The sequence below is a fragment of the Dipteris shenzhenensis genome, chromosome 1 (assembly GCF_047967505.1).
Source record: "Dipteris shenzhenensis isolate YYH24624 ecotype China chromosome 1, Dip_SZ_1.0, whole genome shotgun sequence".
Taxonomy (NCBI): Eukaryota; Viridiplantae; Streptophyta; class Polypodiopsida; order Gleicheniales; family Dipteridaceae; genus Dipteris; species Dipteris shenzhenensis.
This window is the reverse complement of record NC_141596.1, coordinates 12,643,994-12,664,977: the sequence shown is the minus strand read 5'-3', so window position 1 is coordinate 12,664,977 and position 20,984 is coordinate 12,643,994.

The window sequence follows — 20,984 nt, the reverse complement described above, 5'->3', positions numbered from 1 at the left end:
CTTCTGTAAGTCTTCTGTGGTCACATTTGAGACTTACATGATAGGGTAATGGGGTTTATCAACCGTTTTATTTTTGCAGAAAGACGAAGGAGCTATAGTGATTTCTGTAACCAATTCCCTTCCCCTTTTTGCAGTAAATTTAAAACAGTGCTCTAGTATCTGGTGAGCTCTCTCCTTTGATGCTTTGCATGCATTGTTTCTGGAAGATGTACCGGAGAGAGCTTTTTAGGACTATAAGGGCATATCGATTGCCATTTTACCGTAATATTGAAGTGGGTACTCTTAAGATAATTTGTTTGGGGGTTCAGCGAGTGAGCATAGTAGTGCAAGTCAACATTACCATAAAAGATGATGGAGCTTTGTTAAATTTGGCTCTCCTGATATTCTCTTGTACGCTAAGCACGATTTTGAGAATGAAGCAACATAATAAGTGCATGCTTGGGTGAAAATGAATGAATGAACTCTGTTGTTCTCACTTCTTTAGCTGGACCAGTTGAGGGGAAGTTGAAGAGCAGGTTGTTTGGTGCTTGTAAATGAATAGGAAAATGTGACCATTGAATGGAATCCGCACTCCAAAGTGTCTTGCACAAGTGGCCATCCAAAACTAGAGCCATAGAATATGCTGAGTTACTCTAAGAATACTTTGATTCATATTATTTCACTGGTGGGAGCTTGTAATTATATGCATGATGTCATGATTATACATGTGTTTTGCACTGGCACTTTATTGTTGATGTTATAGGTTTTGAGTTCTGCTGAGTACAATGTTTTGATAGGTTTTAGACTTTAGTCCATATATGGATGCAAAAGCAAAAGCAAAAGCAAAATCTTGGAATGTTAAGCTTTTACAGTTTTGTGTTGAGTATCAAGCCATGATTGTACACCTTATTTTGGGAGCTTTCTTCTCTTCTCGGTATATGAATTTAACTAACAAAGGTTCCTTGCATTATTTTGGGAGCTTTCTTTTCTTCTCGGTATATGAATTTAATTAACAAAAGTTCCTTGCATTTGCATAATGTTGTGTTGTAATGAAATATAAATGAGTCCATACATTGAGCTGATTTGTGATTAAAAACAATCGAGTCTTAAAGATAAAAGCATGCATAAAAAACGTATTAGTATACAAATATCATGACAAGGCACAATGTAGAGACATTGTCATGGGCTCTTGTTCCTTCCAAGTACCTTGAAAGTCTACATCGACTAAAGGGATAAGGGCTTTTATTGTACTCTCTTACACATACACTTAATCACAATTTTTTAAACGCAATTTACATGTGAATATAATTTACACCGCTATGGATGGACACAATCATGGATAAACGCTCCGGTTATGGAAAATCTATAAACCAGTTACTATGCTGGTACTATGACTTACGCCACCGATATAAAAGGAATAATATTGATGTTAGTAAGCTATAACTACCAGCAATTTTATAAATTCAATTGCTAAGTTAAATAGTATTATTTAAATTACCTCGGTCCTCCAACATAAAAGCAATACTATTGATAAAGCTAATACTTATTCGCCGTAATACATCATGTATTGGTGGTGCTATTTCTATTGTTGATAGTAGTATAAGAGCATCATGTCGGTTTTCTTTCATTGCTTTGGATTATAGAGGGAATACTCTTGTCAAATCCAAGCCATCCCAAGTCTTGGCTTAGAAAGTGGTTCTTATTTCTCGTGTCCACAAAACAGGGGGCTAGATTGGACTACTTAGGTGTAGATACTCAGAATCTCCTATTTAAAGAAGGGAGATTGTTTTGGTTTTCATTCGAACATACATTTTTAATTCGATCCATACATGCATGCAGTTTATTTTGTCATTCATACAGAAAATTAAAGAGAGTTTGATTGAGTATGCTTGTGCTTTGTAAGTTAGAAATTGAATTTTGCCTCTTTGTAGGAAGCGATACATAAGTGTGAAGGGTCCATTTAGCTTTTTATGTTTTAAATAAGAGAGATTTTATTCTTGTTTTTTGGAAGATTTTGTTTCTCGACTTGCTTGTTTATTTTTGCTTGGTCACCTTCTTCATTTCTTCTTTATTTCTTGTTTTCTTTCTCCTTTGTTTATTTGACGTTGCCCAAGAGACTTGGCGGGTCATTAGAAACCTAGTATAGTTGCTTATGCTTGGGCACTGATGTTGCTTTGCTTGGTAAGTATGTCTTCCTTTTGTTTTTCATAAAAGTTTTTGTTTACCTCTTTTTTCTTCTCTTTCGTTTTCTCTTTTATTTTCTGTGTAGATTTTTGGTCTTTAGAACAACAAAAAATCTAAATTTGTATGATTGGACATATTCTAGTCTTATAAAGGTATATATATAAGGTATATATATATGTATCTAGCATGTTCTTTGAGTAGCGTCATGCATGTGTACTTCTACATTCATTATGTAAATTGTTTCATTCATTCATGCATGTTTTAAATGTATAAAATCATGCGTGTGACATTGTGCGTTATAAGTAAATTGTTTAATTATTGTGTACACATTCTAAATTGTAGTGTTTAGGGTATGGTAGTTGACCATTATGGATGTGATGTCCCTTCAATAGACATATATATACCACAACTGACATGAAGTCAACGAGCTTTGAGCTTACAGCTTTTGCCGTCAAAGGGTGCGTCTGCTTATGTCCTCAAACCCATTCCATAAGATAGCAAATATGATAGTTTTCTCACAAGACCATACTTGATGTATGAAACCATACTTGATAATATAAAAAAGTCCCTCATGATGAGACCACCTTTACCTACCTTCGGATTGAGTTTCTTTCTAGACAATGGAAGAAGTTGATAAAAAAAGACAATGATTTGAGTGCAATCTTGTGTTGTGGAGTTCTATAACCAGCGTGGCACATCTATCTATTAATAACATGAACATAGAAGATGCCAAAAACAACATATAAATAAAATGTAAGTACATACGCCAAAAATAAGTTGCAAAAAGTACATACAGTTCTTGACATTTGAAGTACAAAGAAAAACCAAGCATTATCAAAATAATATAAGTACACATTATAGATGCCTGCAACCATAAGTCTATCCCATGTCATGTGGCAATTGATGACAGATCCGCATGAGTTCATTTTGAGGAATGCATGATCTGTGAATACTCATGCTCGATTTGATCTAACACTTCAACCCTTAAATGAAAACATAGTTGATAAAAGAGGAATAGTTGACTCTCTTGCATAGTTTGATTCTCTAATTCTCTTTAAAGACCATTCAATCCACACGTGTTTATGGTCTAGCCAGAGAGAAACAAGACTATTCCATCATCCATCCGAAAAATCTAGATTCCTTGCTGCTCCTCTCTTCCTATTTCCCCTCCTACTACTACTGCTACTCATCCCTCCTCCCTCCTCACCTCCTGCTTCTTCCCTTGCTGCTGCTTCCTCCCTCACCTCCTCCTCCAACGTCCTGTTTCCCTTGCTGGTGCTGCTTCCTCCTTCATCTCCTCCTCCTACTTCCTCACCTCCTCCTTTTGCTTCCCTTGCTGCTGCTGCCCTCCCTCTGCTTCCTCCCTCACTTCCTCCCCCACCTCCTCCAGCTTCCCTTGCTACTGTTTCTTCCTCCCTCAACCTCCTCCTACCTCTACTACTGCTTGCTCCCTCACCTCCTCCTCTTGCCTCTCTTGCTGCTGTTGCTGCTTCCTTCCCCACCTCATCCTGCTTCCCTTGCTGCTGTTGCTGCTTCCTTTACCCCTAACAACTACTCCTGCTTCCCTCTGCTGCTGCTGCTTCCTCTGTCACCTTCTCCTCCTCGTCCATCCTCATCCTATCTCCTTGTTGCTGCTTCCTCCCACACCCCCTTCTGCTGGCGCTTCCTCCCTCACTCCTCCCTAGTGCTCCGTCCACCGCTTCTACTTCCTGCCTCACCTCCTCCTCCCCCATCCCCTCCTGCTTCCCTTGCTCCTGCTGCTTCCTCCCTCACATCCTCCCTTTATTGCTGTTGCTTCCTCCCTCACTTCCTTCTCCCTCTCCTCCCCCAACCTCGTTGTCCTTCCCTCACTGCTACTGCTGCTTCCTCCCCTACCTTCTCCTTCACCTTCTCTTGCTTCCTTTCTACTGTTGCTGCTTCCTCATCCCTCATCTCGTCCTCCTGCTTCCCCCTGTTGCTGCTAATTCCTCTTTCACCTCCTCCTACTCATGCTAAGGCCAAACCCCTAGGAGATTCTAGAGATGAGTGTTTCCTTGTACAGCGAACTATTGTCAGCAAACGCCTCCATGTCTTAGGTAGAGGTTGTATATGCATCCCCCTCATGTAGTGAGGCTCCCATTACGAGGAATAGCTGTTGTGGTGAGCACCCCGGCACTTAGTAGTTCCCAATTAAATGCTGTATGGTGGTCATGAATGGCTAGATGGTTAGGAGACAGCTTATGCAGACCTAGCACTCAGTTAGGTAGGCTTCATTCATGAGAAGAGGATGCAGTTCCGGATCTGGAGGCAGGTCCTGGATCCAGTACTAGTTCCAAATCTGAGGGATCTCCCATATGGATCCCTCAGAGCTAGAACCTTGATCTGGAGCCCCGGAGCTAGAACCCCTGGATCTGGAACCTCTCTCACAGATTCCGCCAGCTTTCCATCCTCTTTTCCACGCTGCACATCTCAGGCAGGCCTTATGAATGATTTATGAGCATTCACCTTGTTTTTCAAGTAGGCATTAATTTTGGCATTGCCATTGTTTACAACATTCTTGGGCATCATCTGTTTAAGGGAATTTGCTCCAACTCAATTTCATGCATTGAGTTGGTTACCTAAATCTAAGACTTCCTCTCATCCAAACATATGCTTTTGGATCATGGAACCCGCTCGGTGAGTGGGTGTGGTTGACGAGACGTCATGCTTAAGGGAACCTTGCACTAATCATTGGCAAGAAGCATACTTACACCATGTCAAGAGTGTCTCGTTGGGAAGGTGAGTGGTTTCTCCTCGTGCATCAACGTGTCTTGCCAATGGGCCTTAGCACATTCAAGTTCTGGGCTTGTCGTTTCGCTGCCTTTAAGGATTCGCATATGATTAAAAGCGTGATATCTTAACCCTACCCGGATCGTAGAACCTTTCAATCAATGAGAAAACAATGGATCGGTTGGCCCCACTGGTGCTATCGTCATCCGAAATCGCTCAAAGTTGTGCTTGTTGGGATACTAAAAGTGGATATTATTGAGCTGTATAACATCTATGATGGTGCAAGGTATTCTCTCAACCATACGGAAAATCCTGTAGCCGGCGATGCACCCTTGAGTGAGGTACGATGCACAGAAAGAGCTCAGAGCCGGTGCTGTCGCTTATCTATTTCGTTGTGCGTCTCGTGGGAGATATACTATTTCGTGACAATAAGAATGTAAGACGCCACAAAACCCCAGAACATGATCGTCTTTTTCAGCAGCTTTCGAATACTGCACGCATGCTTGTTTCTCAGGCAACTGTTTGCACCACGCCATTTGAACAGTTATACCTTTAGTGTTATTTTGCACTTCGCTAAATTTGAATTTCTTTTGATGTGCCTTTAGAATACCCGTTGAGATTTTGAATATTTTAGTGTAAAACTCGGCAAATGTGTATGTTTTGAGACTTAAAAACCGGTGACTTGGAGATTGCCCTTAAATTGTCTGGCTGGGAAAAAACTTTTTTTATAGCACTGGTCGCTTGCTAGTGCAAGTGATTTTTATTTTTGGATCAACCTTACTACTCTTGCATATTTAGTGCATCTTCTTAAGACAGCTGTGAGCACGTGACACATGGATAAGTTGACAGGAGCACTAGGACTCACACGTGGCAAGCAAACAACAACTCAAAGAACTCGTGGAAGGACATAGGAAATTAGACTCTTCCTAAGACATCAATTGAAATGTGAAATACCATTCCAAATCCTCCTAGAAAGATGCCACAAACGCAACAACGCCACATTAATACGAGCATGCAACGGAGAAGATTCACACAAAGTGAAAAAAGGTGTGAATGGGCTAGGAAGCTGCACATCTTGGAGAACAGACCATGTGCAAGGCAAGAGCCGTGCAACATGAAGCCGATGATAAAATTAGAGCTCCACTCATACTTGAGGGGGGCTATTAGAATGTGCCCAATCATGAGTGCATGGTGGTATAAGTGTTAAGAGTAGGGAAGGGCTAGATGGAGCCTCACCCCTCAATGACAAGTGGCAAATTGTACAATAGGCTTGGCCTTATGTGGAAGGCATATAATGCCTCAGAGACATCATCACCATGGATTCTTTTAAGGGAATGAGGACTCTTGGAGTGGCTAGGTGGCTGAGGGCTGGAGCATCCTCAGTACACGACTCCACAATGAAATGCCACATGGTTAACATGTCAACAAGGTGGAGCCCAGAGCAGAGGCAAGTGACCAATCAAGAACCAAGAAATTCAAGAAGTTCAGGGCCAAGAAAACCCTTGATCCAAGAATTTACCCGATGACCGGAGGGAAATGCCCAAGAGACAGGACATGAGGAGCTAGAAAGATTGCACCCAAGAAGCTCCAAGGTGATCAAACCGCAGTCAAAAGCTACCCAACTCATCAAGATGAAGTTTCAAGGCTTCAAAGGGATGGAGGATGAGGACCCCTATAGGCACTTGCAAAGCATCATCTGGATGCATGTCATCAATAGGCTACAACAAAAGAAAAACTTATGAACTACTTTCCATGTACTCGGCACAGAGGTGGTTCAATCAATTCTTGATTGGGTACTTCTCGAATTGGCAACATATTTTAAAAGCTTTTCTACAGCTATTCCGACAAGATATCAATGAGGATGTCTGCATCAAACTCAAGGACTTGAAATAAGGGTAGGACAAGGCAATATAGGACTTTGTGCTTTGTATGAGAGACCTCATCAACCAATTGATCAATTTGTTGGTCAATAAGATGACGTGCACTTGGCTATTCAGTGTTGTGAATAGAATCTCAATTCAATGGAGACAACAAACCCCACCAAGACTTACGGAGAACTCTTCAACAGAGCTATTGCTCTTGCGAAGAGAAGGACAATCAAGAACAAGCAAGGAAAAGAAGCCCAAGGAGAGCAAGGAAGAGGAGAACTCGACTCGAAGAAAGGAAACACTTACAACGTAGCTCAAGAAGGCACTTCAAGAAATGGGAATCTAGTGTAGGCATGGAGCCGTTGAAAAATGGTGTGACAAATGCTTGCACCATGGGCACACCAAAGAAGAATGACCCACTAAGTATTATGATGATATGCTAAGTATGAGCATTGACTGCTCAGAATAATGGTAACCAACAAATAAATAGATGATGAAAATAAGTCAATTAGGAAGAAAATCCAAAACATGAGAGTTTGACATGGCTAGAGTAGGGTAGGAGAAGAGGCTGTGGAGCAGAGGCTAAGGAGACCGAGGTGTGCATCAAGATCAACACAAAGACCAAGACAAGGTAAGGTGTTACTTTTGTGAAGAATATGGCCGTGTGAAAACAAAGTGCAAGTTATGGCAGGAACACATCAAGCTCCTATGCAGAAAGGAGATAGATCCCAAATGTCGAGCAATCCTTAGGAAGGTCACTAAAATGGGCAATGCTAATGCAATGATGATCAGATAAAAGGGAACACTGGCTAGTTCAAAGCAGGCATCGCTAAATTGGCCGTGATATCAACTGGAGGGAGAAAGTTGATGTTGCATCCACATAGAAAAAGGAGTTAAAAGGCAAAGCCCCTGCATTAGAATTCTAACAAAAGATCAAGCAAACTATGGTTCCATAGAACGGGAGGTAAGATAACTCATCTTGAGCCAAGTTGAGAGGGAGATCCAAGCTCTAAAGCAACAAAAGATTGGGAGTTAAGTCTACAACATGAAGGTAAGCCTGACCATGGTCGAGCTCTTGCAGCTAGCCATGTATTGTCAAGAATTTTTTGTAAAATAGTTCACCACCACAGATTCAAACAAAAGCACATCGATAATTGGCTCATTGGTCACCGTCCCTGTAGTAGATACTCTTGTTGTTGACGAGATGGTGCGTATCATCACAGTCAAACTAAAGAATCATAACATCCTGAGAGTCATAGAGGATTGCGTGTTAGGAGTCAACATCATCTCCGAGACTTTTGTGTAGTGGTTGAAACTCAAGAACATGAAGCTATCTCCTTTTTGGAAGAAAATGACAGATCAGAGGCCCATGGATCCTCAGGGCATGCTCTCCAATGTGGTCATTACAATTGGGGGAGTCCACTAGACCACCTCGCCTGCAAGGAGATAGGGATCTCCTTAAATTTGGCCAATATGTCCTCAACGTGAGAGTTGGCAACCTGCTAAATGCCATCTCCAAAGAAGGGATAAGAACCAAGTCATCCAAGATCGAGGCCATAGAGCACATAGTAGAATCAAGAACTTGACATAGTTATCCTCGTTCATTAGCTTCATCAGATTCGATAGAAGGTTCGTCAAAGATTATTGCCAAAATTGTTGTGGCACTTTATGTGCTCACCAAGAAGGATGTCAAATTTCATTGGAAATAGCAACCTTCTATGCATTGAAGCAATGAGCAACTACAAGATTCTATACCAACCAAGGTGGGATGGAATTTTCGACATGCATGTTCATGCATCAGGATGTGCAATTGGTATTATTTGCGCATAGTCAAATGGTAGGCTGGACAACCCAATCTATTATGCCAGTCACCTTATGACCCTCCCTGAGTGCAATTATATTACCATCGAGTGAGAGGCCCTTGGCATGCTCTATAGTGTTTAGAAATTTAGGCATTATTTGCTTGGCAGCTTGTTTGTTTTCCACAGATCACTAAGCATTGCTTCATTTAATTAACAAGATAGTTATCCAAGGGAGACTGGTACATTGGATGCTACTATTCCAAGATTTCAAGCCTTGGAACATCACATGTTAGAGAGGACTGCCTCTCAAGACTACCCACATTAGAAAAAGCAGAAGGGAGTCAACATTGAGCTCCTCGATGCTCACTTGTTTTCAATTGACATGCCCAAGATCGAGTACGAGCTTCAGTACCTTGTTAAGGTAGTCTTCCCAAAGAACATGCCCTACGATAAGAATCGAAAACTGACATTGAGGGCTTGAAAGCACAGTTTGATAGGAGGAAAACTCTACTACCAAGGAGCAGACAGGTCCTACAAAGATGGGTCTTGCTACAAGAATGAGTAGTCATTGTTGATAGTCTTTTTCTCTCACCCCTCAGTTGTCCTAGTGCTTGGTACCTGCCCAAGGTGCTTGGTTTGAAAGAAGCTTGCTCTTGCACTCCATGTGGTAGCTTAGCACACAATGACCTATCGATGCTTGGCAGTTGAGAAACGATCATTAGACTAAACAAGGTTGCACAAACGTGGAGAGAATCGTATGGAGAAGGGTGTATTCATATGAAGGAAAGGGGCTTGACACATATTACAAATAGCCTTAGTAGCTACAAAGGAAGTGCTTGTGGAGAAAGGTGTTGGTACATAAAATTGTCACACACTCGCCTCGACTAAAGGTACAAGTCTATCTCTACCTTGAGCAATATTGGCTCCATAGTATGTCTAGGACCCTACTCAGATGCCACTATTCAAAACCCATTCTATATTGGGTTTTACACTTAAATGAAACGAAGTACCATCTAGACTCAATGCTCCTATTAACTACCTTCCAAAATCTGCCTGGGAATATTTGTGAACCATCTTCACTAATTGGCCCACTTGCGTAGTTGCCTCTTGCTTATTCGTGGATCTTGGAGACTTGCCTATTGGACTCCTGGTTGGTGATGCCTTGGTGCCTGGTTACTTGGCTACTTAGTGTGGGTAGTCAAACTGACTAAAGGTTAACATTTTGCCTCCGGATCAAAGTGGGCCATGTCCTCATGGATGTGGAACAAAGTCAAGGACTGGCGCGAATGAGCTGGTGTTCAAAATTGGGTGGCCATATTAGATAGGAGCGCTGATGCTGGTGATGGGGACCTCTTGCGCTTAAGGGCTGGCCGCTAGCAACAAATGGATGTGGAACAAAGTCAAGGATTGGTGCGAACAACCCAATCTTTAAAGCTGGGTGGGTGATGGTGCCATAGGCGGGGACCTCTTGCGCTTGGGGGCTAGCCACTAGCGACGAATGGAAATGGGTGGTGGTTGAGGCAGAGGAGCCATGGAGAATGATTGGCACGGTTGTAAAGGGATGCTTTTGCCAAGAGGTACTCCAGAGGAATGACTTGGGCCATGGGCTGGTACATGGAGTTGAAGCTTCTCCACGTGCTGCTATGTAAGACGCAAATCCATGGTACGATGCCTGACTCATAAATCCTCCTTACCGAGAATAGGTTCCAAAATATCCAGTAGTACATGGGAAGCTAAAGGCAAAATATCCATTGGTACGTGGAGAGCTGAAGGCAAGATGTCTATGGTAAGAGGTAGTGGCTTGGCTATAAGAACATGAGGTTGGGGAGAAGCTTGCATGGCTGTGGCAACCCACACACCTAGAGAGGAAGTGCCTAAGGGGAAAAAAAGGATGAAAAAATTGCAGAGTTTGGCGAGGCTCAAAATCCGATAGTAAAAGTGCTCCACCTATAGACCCATCATATACCTTGGCTAGCTCGATCATCTTAATTGTTTGGGCCATGTCAGTGTGGGAGCTTGGTTGGGTGCTCGCCTGACACCAACAATGCTTGCATCAAGGATTGAATTTGAGCCAGGGTGTTGACCTTTTCCTAGAGGGAAGCATTTTTTACCAACAACCTAGTGAGCTCATTAGTTGAGGGTTTGGTAGATATGGCTTGTGTTGAGCTGAAGTCACGAATCACCTTTTGTTGTGACTTGATGCACTATGGTGTCTCTATGAGCTTTGCCTCTATAGTCTACAATGCAGTTTGGCTCTCTTGGAGCTATAGGGTGAGGGTTGCATGTTTAGGCTGCAGCTTCTTGGAGCACTCGGCCAAGGGTGTGAAGGACACCTTGAGTGCATCAAGCTCTATGTGTAATTTTTTGATCTATGATTGGTTGGACGTCTCTTGGTCTGTGTAGTTAGGAACAATATGATGAAGTGTGTGGAGGGCCGTGCCACCTTAATCCCTAAGTACCTGCCAATTTTCATGGATTTGTTTTCAAAAATGAGGGTTTATATTATATCAAAATATATAGAGTTACACAATATATGTCCCGCAAAAATCCAAAACAAGAAAAATTCCACGAAACAATGATCAATAGTAGGTAACAACAACAAGATCATCTCCCTTGCTACAGAACCTCTTATGAAAAAAACCAGATTACTCTTCCTCCTCCTTCGATGCCAGCTCTCCGCTCACACTCCACACTGCCTTATGTAAAATTAGCCAAAGTAGACAAGGCTGTTTTTTTGGTATCTCTCTGTCCCAAATTCTTTTAAATCTCCTAGCCCACATCTTCTCAAAATCTCTCCTATGCCACTTCTCATTGAGTTGCCCCAATAAATCTTCTTGCCCATCAGCCCATGTGGGTATAGGGAAGATTTTAACTCCTACCTGTCCACCTAAACTCTTTGAGGGAGGGTTATAGATGGCCACCCATCCAGAGAAGAGTGTCTCTTCCTTCTTTCCGATATTAACATTAGGTCAAATTTGTCTAACTTGTACCTTACTCGCAGGGTCTCATCTTCTGTCCACCTAGCCAACTCTCTATTCCACAGGTCCCCCCATACTTTGATGCATTTTTTATGAAGTCTAATAGCTCCTTTGAGAGAGGCATCCCTTAGCTATCTGTCATTGCACAAATAATTGGAAACCAGATGGAATTCAAACTACAAAATGTGCCAGTTTTCCTAGAAAAACCTTTCCAGACAAGGTAGGGCTTCAAAGATTCCAAGGCCTTCCACATGCCCTTCCATAACTCCGAGCCTTTAGCGACACAAGGTTCCTTCCCAAAAATAGTTGTTTCTATCGGAGTATGTCTCTAAAGTTTACATCTAAGGAGATTTACTCTAGACACATTCCTGCATATGAGGAAGGCCCAAGTTGAGTTTGGTCCCTGATAAGCTTTTAAGGTCCATTGGGCCATGAATCTGGAAGAAGAATTTTCTACATTAACAATGCACAAACCTCCCACTGCTTTGGGAAGTCTACACACCTGCCACCAGACATTAGCCATTTTTTTCCCCCCCCAAAGGAAATTTCTGAAGAGAGCATTGATCTGATCAAAACTATTTTTTGATGGGTACCAGCAGGAGATAAAGTAGTTTAAATGTAGTGATTGATCATGAACTTCCTTCTCAACAGAGATGATTGTAGGGCTTCCCATCTACTCATATTGGCCGTGATCTTGTCTACAACCCACTCCTATCTATCTTTGTTGGTGCATCTGAATCCCATAGGAATCCCAAGTAGTCTGAAAATCTTTCCTTCTTTTATCATCTTACATCCCTTTTCAGTTAATCCTTGATGAGGAAGGCTCCTAGTGCCATATATGCCCATCTTCTCATGGTTGATCTTGGACCTGAAGGCAAGGCAAAAGACCTCTAAACATCCCAGCACGTTTTCTATTGATTGGACATCATTATAAGGTGATACATTGTGTCGTTTGCAAATTTTTGACAAATGATCTGGTTTTCACCCTTGACTTGAATGCCATTGATGACACCTCTATTTAGCCGTCCTAGATTAGCCACCCTAGAGCATTGGCCACAATAGCAAACAACAAAGGTGAAAGTGGGCAACCTTGCATAATAGACCTCTTTAAGGAAAAAGGGGAAGATACCCTACCATTTATCTCAACCTTACCTCTGGCCAGTTGAAGCAAGATATCCACAAAAGATATAAAGTTTGATCCTACCCCCATGTCCTGCAAAGCCCCATTTCATCCTAACGTCAGCCTTGTCAAAATCAACTTTTAAAAAGCAGTTAGCCTGTTGGGTTTCCTTCGCTTATTCTAAGCCCTCCCACGAGGTCAAGTATGTCTCCAAGTTGTGTCTTCCCCTAATAAATCCCTTTTCTTCTTACTAGATCCAAACTTGCATCTTATGCATGAGTCTCATGGCCAAAGACTTAGCGAAGATCTTATAGTCGGTATTAAGCATTGTTAGGGGTCTCCAATTCTTGATCTTGTCTTTTGGGCCTCCTTTTGGGGTTAGCTTTATCATGTCTGTGTTTATTCTTGGGTCTAGAAAGCCCTAATAGAATCAGTAAGTAAGGCCCCATCGTCTCCTAGAACACTTCATAGAATTCCATTGGTAAGCCATCTTCTCAAGGGGTTTTGCCTTTTGCCATCTGGTCAACAACTCTCTCTAATGACAAGTCCCTGTCCAAAAAGTGAGCATAAAAGCTGGCCCTGTTTTCTTCCTAATTTTTTGACACTGGTCTTGGGCCTCGTACTTTTCTGTAGTTATTAATTTTGGTTCTCCTAATAAGTTCTGAAAGTGAGTAGTTTCTATATATATATATATATATATCTCTTTCGTTTAGAAATTATCTGGTTATCTTTTTCACACTCTCTAGAGTCTCGTGAGTGTGTTTCTTTCTGAGAATTCTAAACATGTCTTCATTTTCCTGATCTCGTTTCCCTGCCCAACATTCCCTTGTATATATCTTAGCATGAGATGCTTCTATCAATGCTTCCACTCTGAGTGTTTCCTTGCATACCTTTAGATATGTCTGGCCTTGTATGGATGGATCTTCCTCAAGTGTTCTGATTTGATCTTCTAAGTCTTGTGGTCTCTTAAGTCTTGCTCTGCTGTCTGCTCTTTTATTAATAGCTCTAAGAAAAATCTTGGTTCTTATGTGGCTCTAATCCATTTGTTTGAAATACCAGTAGTTCCTCCAAAAGCCTTATGCCAAATTTTAATCACTTTTCTATGTACATATGGAAGCTAGAAATAAAAAGGGTTTGCTTTGAATCATGATCTAGCTCTTCTACCTTCCCCTTTATCCAAAGTTAACAGAATCAGTTTGTGGTCTGAAATGGGAAGAGACATCAGAGCACTGCTTTTAGAGCACAGAGCCTCATCTAGGACTGCTCTTGATATATTTGCTCTATCAATTCTAGCTTTTCTATGATTTTGGTCGATCTGGTTATTGGTCCAAGTGAAAGATGCGTCTCCTGAAATATCCACTAAATCTGCAGACTCTTTGAGTACATTCCAAGCGACCATCTCACTTCCCCTTATAAAATTTCCAAGCCCTTGCCATTTTTATGTTCTGGATTCCACCATGTTAAAATCCCACAGGAAAATTGAGTTTGCCTGTAACACTTATCCCCCAATAAGGTTCTATCTCTAGTTGAATTTGGGGCGTAAAGAGAGAAAATATGACATGAAACCTTTTCATGATTAAATTCAATCCAAATCCCATTGCTATCAAAAATTGGTAAAACCCTGCCAATTCATTGGCTCAAATGCTCCACCACTTCTAAAGCTGTTCCACCCCTACCCTTAGCATGAACTTTGTATGCTACTCTCTCCTTGAACAAAACCGGAAAAATTCGCTAGGGTGCAATAGCTTTCTGAGTGCATCAGTGTCTACCATACTTTTTTGCACTTCTCCCATGTCCCTTTCCTCTAGATGTAAGGTGAATCCTAGAAGGGGAGGGGAAAGATTCGGTCTACCCGTCCTTCCTCCCTTTGTTCCCATTGTCAACATCAACTTCACCACCGTTAATGTCAGAGCTGCATGATTGCTCAACAGTCCTTGTTCGTGTAGATCCCCATGACTAGTTTTGTTGCCTTTGGCGGTTGAACTAGAAGAAGCCCATCTCCTCCGCCATCACTAGAGGAGTCCATTCGCAAGTCCTTTACTTCTACTCTCTAATTTTCATGGATTTGGTCCAGAGGCAACCCTACTTCATCAAAAAAGAATAATGCATCAATCACAGAAATTACACGGATTTGGTCGAGAGGCATCCCTATTTCATCAAAAATAATAATGCATCCTCTCACTCACAAATTGGAACATCTAGCGTAGAGGGGGCTATGTAGGTTTCTTAGTAAGGGGTTGTTGAGGCTCTAGGGCCATGACTAGCTTCCTTCAAAATGGGAGGGCTCTTCTTGCCTTGGTTTTTTCTTGGGTTCTCTTGCTCGAGGCCCTCATCTCTTCATCACCTTTCTTCTCGCAGATATTTTGTCCTCCATCACCTTGCTACTCATAGGTGCTCTTCTCTTCATCACCTTGGTTCTGAGAGCCACCCCTTATCACCTTGCTACTTGGAGGCCGAATCAAAGTTCTTAACAAAAATATCAAGCCAATCAATAGCTTGCTTCTCCTCAAAGGCTGCTAGTGGTTTAGCCACCAAATTCCTAGGCACGTTGCCAGTTGCACCATCTTGTTGTTGAATACTTCAATGAGCTAGTATGGTCCCTTCCATTTGAGTTTGAGAGGACACAACTTGGTGTTCTATAGTAGAACAAGCATCTTCTCAAATTCTTTGGAATAATGTTCCTATCATTACAAGCTTTCTAACAACATACTTTGGCTTCTTGTGACCAAGCTACTTGGCTTTTATCTCTGCCCATAATGCAGCATGCAACTTGGTATCCCAATATTGGTGATGTCTACTAACCATTTTTTTGAGAATCAACTTGAATACATTGTTGTTTGACTTTGACTTGGCTATTACAGTGAGGGCAATATGTGGTTGGCACTCTGTGCATATGACCATCAACTTGGTTGTCAAGGAAGTGAATCCTGTGATATGATCATAGATGAACTTTCTCGTACTCTTAGACTCTTAATGCCTTAGCTTATGTCCACTTAGTAGCATAATCTATGGCAAGAGCAATGTATTTGTTTTGTATGTATTGAGCCAATTTCTTGGGGCATCAATATAATCCAAGTCCCAACATTAGATTGCTTCCCAAGTTTGCCTTGGTTGGAGTGGCATAGGTTGTGCAAGTGACCAAGATGATGATTCTGGGGAATCGAAGAAGGATTGTGCATTACATTCCATCACACCATTATCATTGAAAGTCATTGTAGAAGTAGTTTGAAAGTTAAGGCCACATATCCAGCAAGGGGTCCACTAAAGCCGGTGTGTGTTTGATCACCAGCCAGGGCTCCCTATGCCCATTGCCCCAAGGTAGTCTGCCCCTTGATAGGGACTGAGCGAGGTTAGAGTGAAGGTGAGGTCAAAGAAAAAAAAGTTTGAAAGTCTCCATCCTTGACACAATGAAATCTAAGAGCCATGAAACATCAAAATTGATGTGCCTAACTCACACGACTAGTAGGCTGGAGTTCTCTTTGAAATATCACAAGAACAAAGAAGAGGATCTAGATTGACAAGAGGGGATGATCAGGATGACATTTATGATGAGGATTAGTTGGGTGATGCATGTTTGGGATATGCATGCTTGTCTTGTTTTGTAATCATCTTTGGGATTTTTGAGAGACTTTGATCCAGATTTGTACTTAGTAGAATGCAATATTTTGGGACTTTTGGGAGATCGGTCCACAATGCAATTTTTTGGGGATATTTTGTACTACAATTATGCTCTACTTACTGTACAATATCATCTAAATATATCAAATTTAGGCACAAGTTTTGTCTACGTGGAAACTAGATTATTGTTAGAAGCATTAATAACCTTACTACAGAATTAACAATTATTGTTCCAATAACTTTCATGATGCTAATATTAATGCTTAATTAATATTACATCATATAGATGTGAATGCCAACAACAAAAATATCCTCTTCTCAAAAAATTCCAAGTGCAATATCATGAAAAAAGTATTGAAATGGGACCCATGTAGTGTGACTATATGGAGTTTAATAGTGTTGCCTTTGGATGTGTGTAAGGTTCAAGCTACAATGATGATATTCTACAAGACAAAAGCATGAAATAGGTATAAATTTTGTTTCTCTTCATAATCTATAATTGTTTTATCATCTTCTACAAAATTTCAACTGTAGTATATTTGCAAACAGTGGAGATAAGTTATTTTTTATCACTAACATAAGTATGAAGTTGTCAAAGGCCACAAGTTGGAGAGTATGAGGACTTCACTTATGAACAGGACACTAGAATATGCAGAGAATATGGATATCAAGGAAGACGTTAGTATGTAATCTAAAAAAATGGCCTATTGCATTTGAACTCCCTAATGAGACATGCACACTTAAAGTGTATCTTTGAGCAATTTTCAATCCCAGGCAAATCCCTAGTGCCATAGATGCCCAAAATTTCCAATCCTGCGCACATCCCTAATGTCGTAGATGCCCAAAATATAGGATTATTGTTCCATGTGAAATGATTTGGGTCATTCAATATTGAGTGGCATATGGCAAGACTTATAAGATTTGAAGACCATTTTCAGAGTTGAGACACGTGCCAATTCAACATATCCATGCATATTTTTCATGCACTTAGAATGCCAAGTCAAGGTTTGTAGGAAGCAAACAATTGAAGGAAAAAATTAATAGGAAGAAAAAAAAACAATGACTCAATAAAGGGAACGGTAAGGCAAAAGAGAAGCAGAAGAATATAGGAAAGAAAACAATGGGATTGATAATAATCAAGAATTAGCAAACAAGGTAAGGAGAAAAGAGAATTGATTGTTGGTTCAATCTTTACCAATTCTCTTTGTCATGTCTTTTGTTTTCAATTTCTATGGTCTTACATCTTTGCACTATGGTTTAGGAGCATATTTTGTTTGCTCATGGATCTTGGTTCATTGTTGAAAAGTACCATCCTCTAGATGTGTGGATTGTTGAAGGTTTGAGTGGCTCTATCATGGAATAATTGTCTCTTCTGAGGAAGCATTTGAAACACAATTAATGTAACTCAAAGAAGTAGAAAGAGGAAATCTTCTTCACAGAAACATAAATTATGGGTAGCAAGAAGGTTTGTTGTGAAAATGCTGGCTTCAATCATAACTAAACTATTTTCTAACCAATGTTATCTAATCTACATTAGTAATTTTTGAATGAAAAATTAATGTGTGTTACTAATTATAATACAAATTCTAGGTTAATGAGTGACTTAGGAGAAATCAACCTCCATTTTAAACTATTTTCTAACCAACTGGCTTTAATCATAGTTAGACTATTTTCTAACCAATGTTATTTAATCTATATTAGCAATTTTTGAATGAAAAATTAATGCAAGTTACTAATTATGATACAGTTTTTGTTTTAGTGAGTATGTTATTGTGGCTTAGGAGAAATCAACCTTCATTTCAAAACCTACAAGACATTTTTAATGTAGGTTCTCATATGAAAGGGTTGTCTTTGCACAAGAGTATCCTTAATTAAGAAAAAGCTTTAGACTCCTATAAAAGAAAATTCACATTTTTTAATTTAGTATGCCCATAAATTTCTATCTCTTGCATATTTTTTGGAGCCATGGCAAGGATAGACTAAGAACATATTGTATCCAAATTCAAGATTTACAAATAGTACTATGAGAAATATATGTCAGAGTAGAGAAGACTAATGGAGGAGCGGCTAATGGAGGACCAACAAAAACAAGTTCACGAGGCCAAGCAAGACGATCGCACGAGTGTATATCATTAATTCAAATAAAATACATGAAGAACATGAAAATGATGAAGAGCACAAGGAGGATGCAGAGCATGATGGGGAGAGTGACAAAGACAGTAAGGAAGACAAAGTGCACCAAAAAGCTACTCCAACAATAGCCATAGAGGTGCAACAACCTTCACAACAAATGCCAAGAGGAAATGCAACACAAAGTATGGAGACAATTCTAAGAGCAAGGGAGGTGGCAGACTTGAAGAGGCATGCACCCAAGGTCGTAGCAAGGCATACAATCTCCATTGGCCAAAATTCTCCAATATTTTCAAATGTCAAGCCCACAATTGGTGGAAAATCATTGAGGCAAGGTTCCCAAAAAAGTAAGAAGCAAGGATAAAACCTAGTAGAAGTGGAGGTGGAGGGAGTTGGAGGTGGAGGTGGAGGTGGAGCTGATGCCAGGGGGGTGGAGGCAGTAGCATTACACTGAGGAGAAGGCGAAAGACATTAGGAATTAAGGCCTTACTAGAGATAAGTAAAAGTCACAAGAGCATAGTGCCTTTTATTTGTAAGAGCACAATTGGTAAAAGAAATAATGGAATGATAGAAATATCATTTGGCTTTGTGGGAGGTTGAAGAAATGGCAATGGTCTCCCTTTTTAAGATGCTAATTTGTTGACTATCCATGAAGAGCGGATCACCATCATGGCCAAAGGCATGCATCTAAGGAATCACATTAGGGGGGAACCCTCTTTGAGACCTCATTGAGTACCTCTCTTTTTGTAAACCTCTATTACATTTTGAGGTACATTGTGAATAATCTCAAAATGTCTATTGATTTCTTTTTCTTTTCCATGATTATTTGTTGTTAGTCTGAATGTTACTCTGTTAGTTGCTAGTGATTATTTGTATATTAGTTGTTTAGGGAGAGCAATTACTAGTTAGTATGCTTGTTAGATGAACAATTGCATTAGGAAAAAAGGGAGCTCATTTTGGAGCCTTTTACGGTTTGGAAAAATAAGCTCTCAACCAATCAATAGAGGGCCAACGTAACGGAAATTCACGAAAATAAGAGAAAATAGAAAAAAGAAACAATACTTTATGTAGGTACAAGCGTGCTACATTAATGTGGAGATTGGTTTTTTATTCTCACAAGATCTTTGAACAAGAAGATAGAATCTAGTCTGACATTTTATCTGACAAGGGCCTTCCCGCTTCCACCTTCCTTTGAACTTTGAAATGTTGTGCCGCCTTTCCTTCGAAAGGTCTACCATTCTACACCACTGCCTCATTGTGCAGCAACCTCTTCTTTTCCAAAACTGCTCCCTTGATCCTGTTTGGCATAGAGTAAGATGTTTCTTGTCAACTGTCTGTCTGCCCACTTTCTCTTTCTTGAAACTTCAATTTGTTATCTTGTTTACATTACTTTGCTATTGTTACAGATTTAGAAGGTCTCCATGGTGAATAAAAACCATGGCCGTTCTTGTGGAAGATGCTTTGTGGATGATAATGCTATGAAGGCAAAATTATACCACACATCCTTACCCTGTCGACCTGCTTCTTCTATTTCTTCGGTAGAGAATTCAAGTACAAGGAACTTGGGAAAGGTTTAGTGTTTCGAAAGGAGCATGGGTGCTCATGCAACCTAGCAAAAGAAAAAGACCCCAGACAAAAAACATTTTCTTGGCGTCATGGAAGGGAAGAGTACGAGATTTTAAAATCACCAGAGGGAAGATATCGGTGAAAGAAGTTTTGATTCAGCATGTGTACATGCATAAAGAACTTGTCTTGCGAGACTATCCAAATGATCTTCCGCAACACAGGCCTAATTGTATATTTTTCTATTGTGGTTTTTTCTTTACGAGGTGTATGGATTTTTAAGATGAAGCTTTCTTTCTTTGCTTATTGACATTCTTGTGTTGTTTTATTTCAGATTTATACCCTTCATCGTATGAGACATGGCAAAACATCGATTGTATTCTGGGATTTATAGATGTTCTGCATGGATCGATAGGAGAACAACAATACCAAGGTCGATGTGCAACAGAGCTAGCTCAATCGGATATATTTTTTACTGATCATTTTTATCAGTTGCTGGACAATGCTAACACACATGGTGTGTTAAGGAAACAAGACCTTCCGGCATGGAATTCAGTGGATTGGCCTCACCCACATTCTAGTGTTACAGAGGCATATAGGGCCAAGCTTTTCAAAGAAGTACAGAAAGCTCTAAGGACCAATATTGCCACAAGGATAATAAAAATTTCTTTATGCATGCCTCTCACAGTTTTTGTGGACTTGTTTAATACCTTTCCAATGAAGGTTTCAAAAACAATGTTCACAGTTAAAGCAACAAGTATGCATGCCACAATTTTTGGATAAAGGTTGGGATAAGAAGACATGTAGTTCAGTGTTTTGTGAGGTTGTCCAACCTTCTATGCAACTGAAGTACATGGTTGCATCACAAAATTTTATTTTTTCTTTCTATTATAAGCGCAGTCGAATGCTAGGCACAAAACTAGTCCCAATGGATCAAGATGAAGATTCTTTTGGTGCAGAAAATAAACTTCTTGATATTGATGTTGTTGAGAAT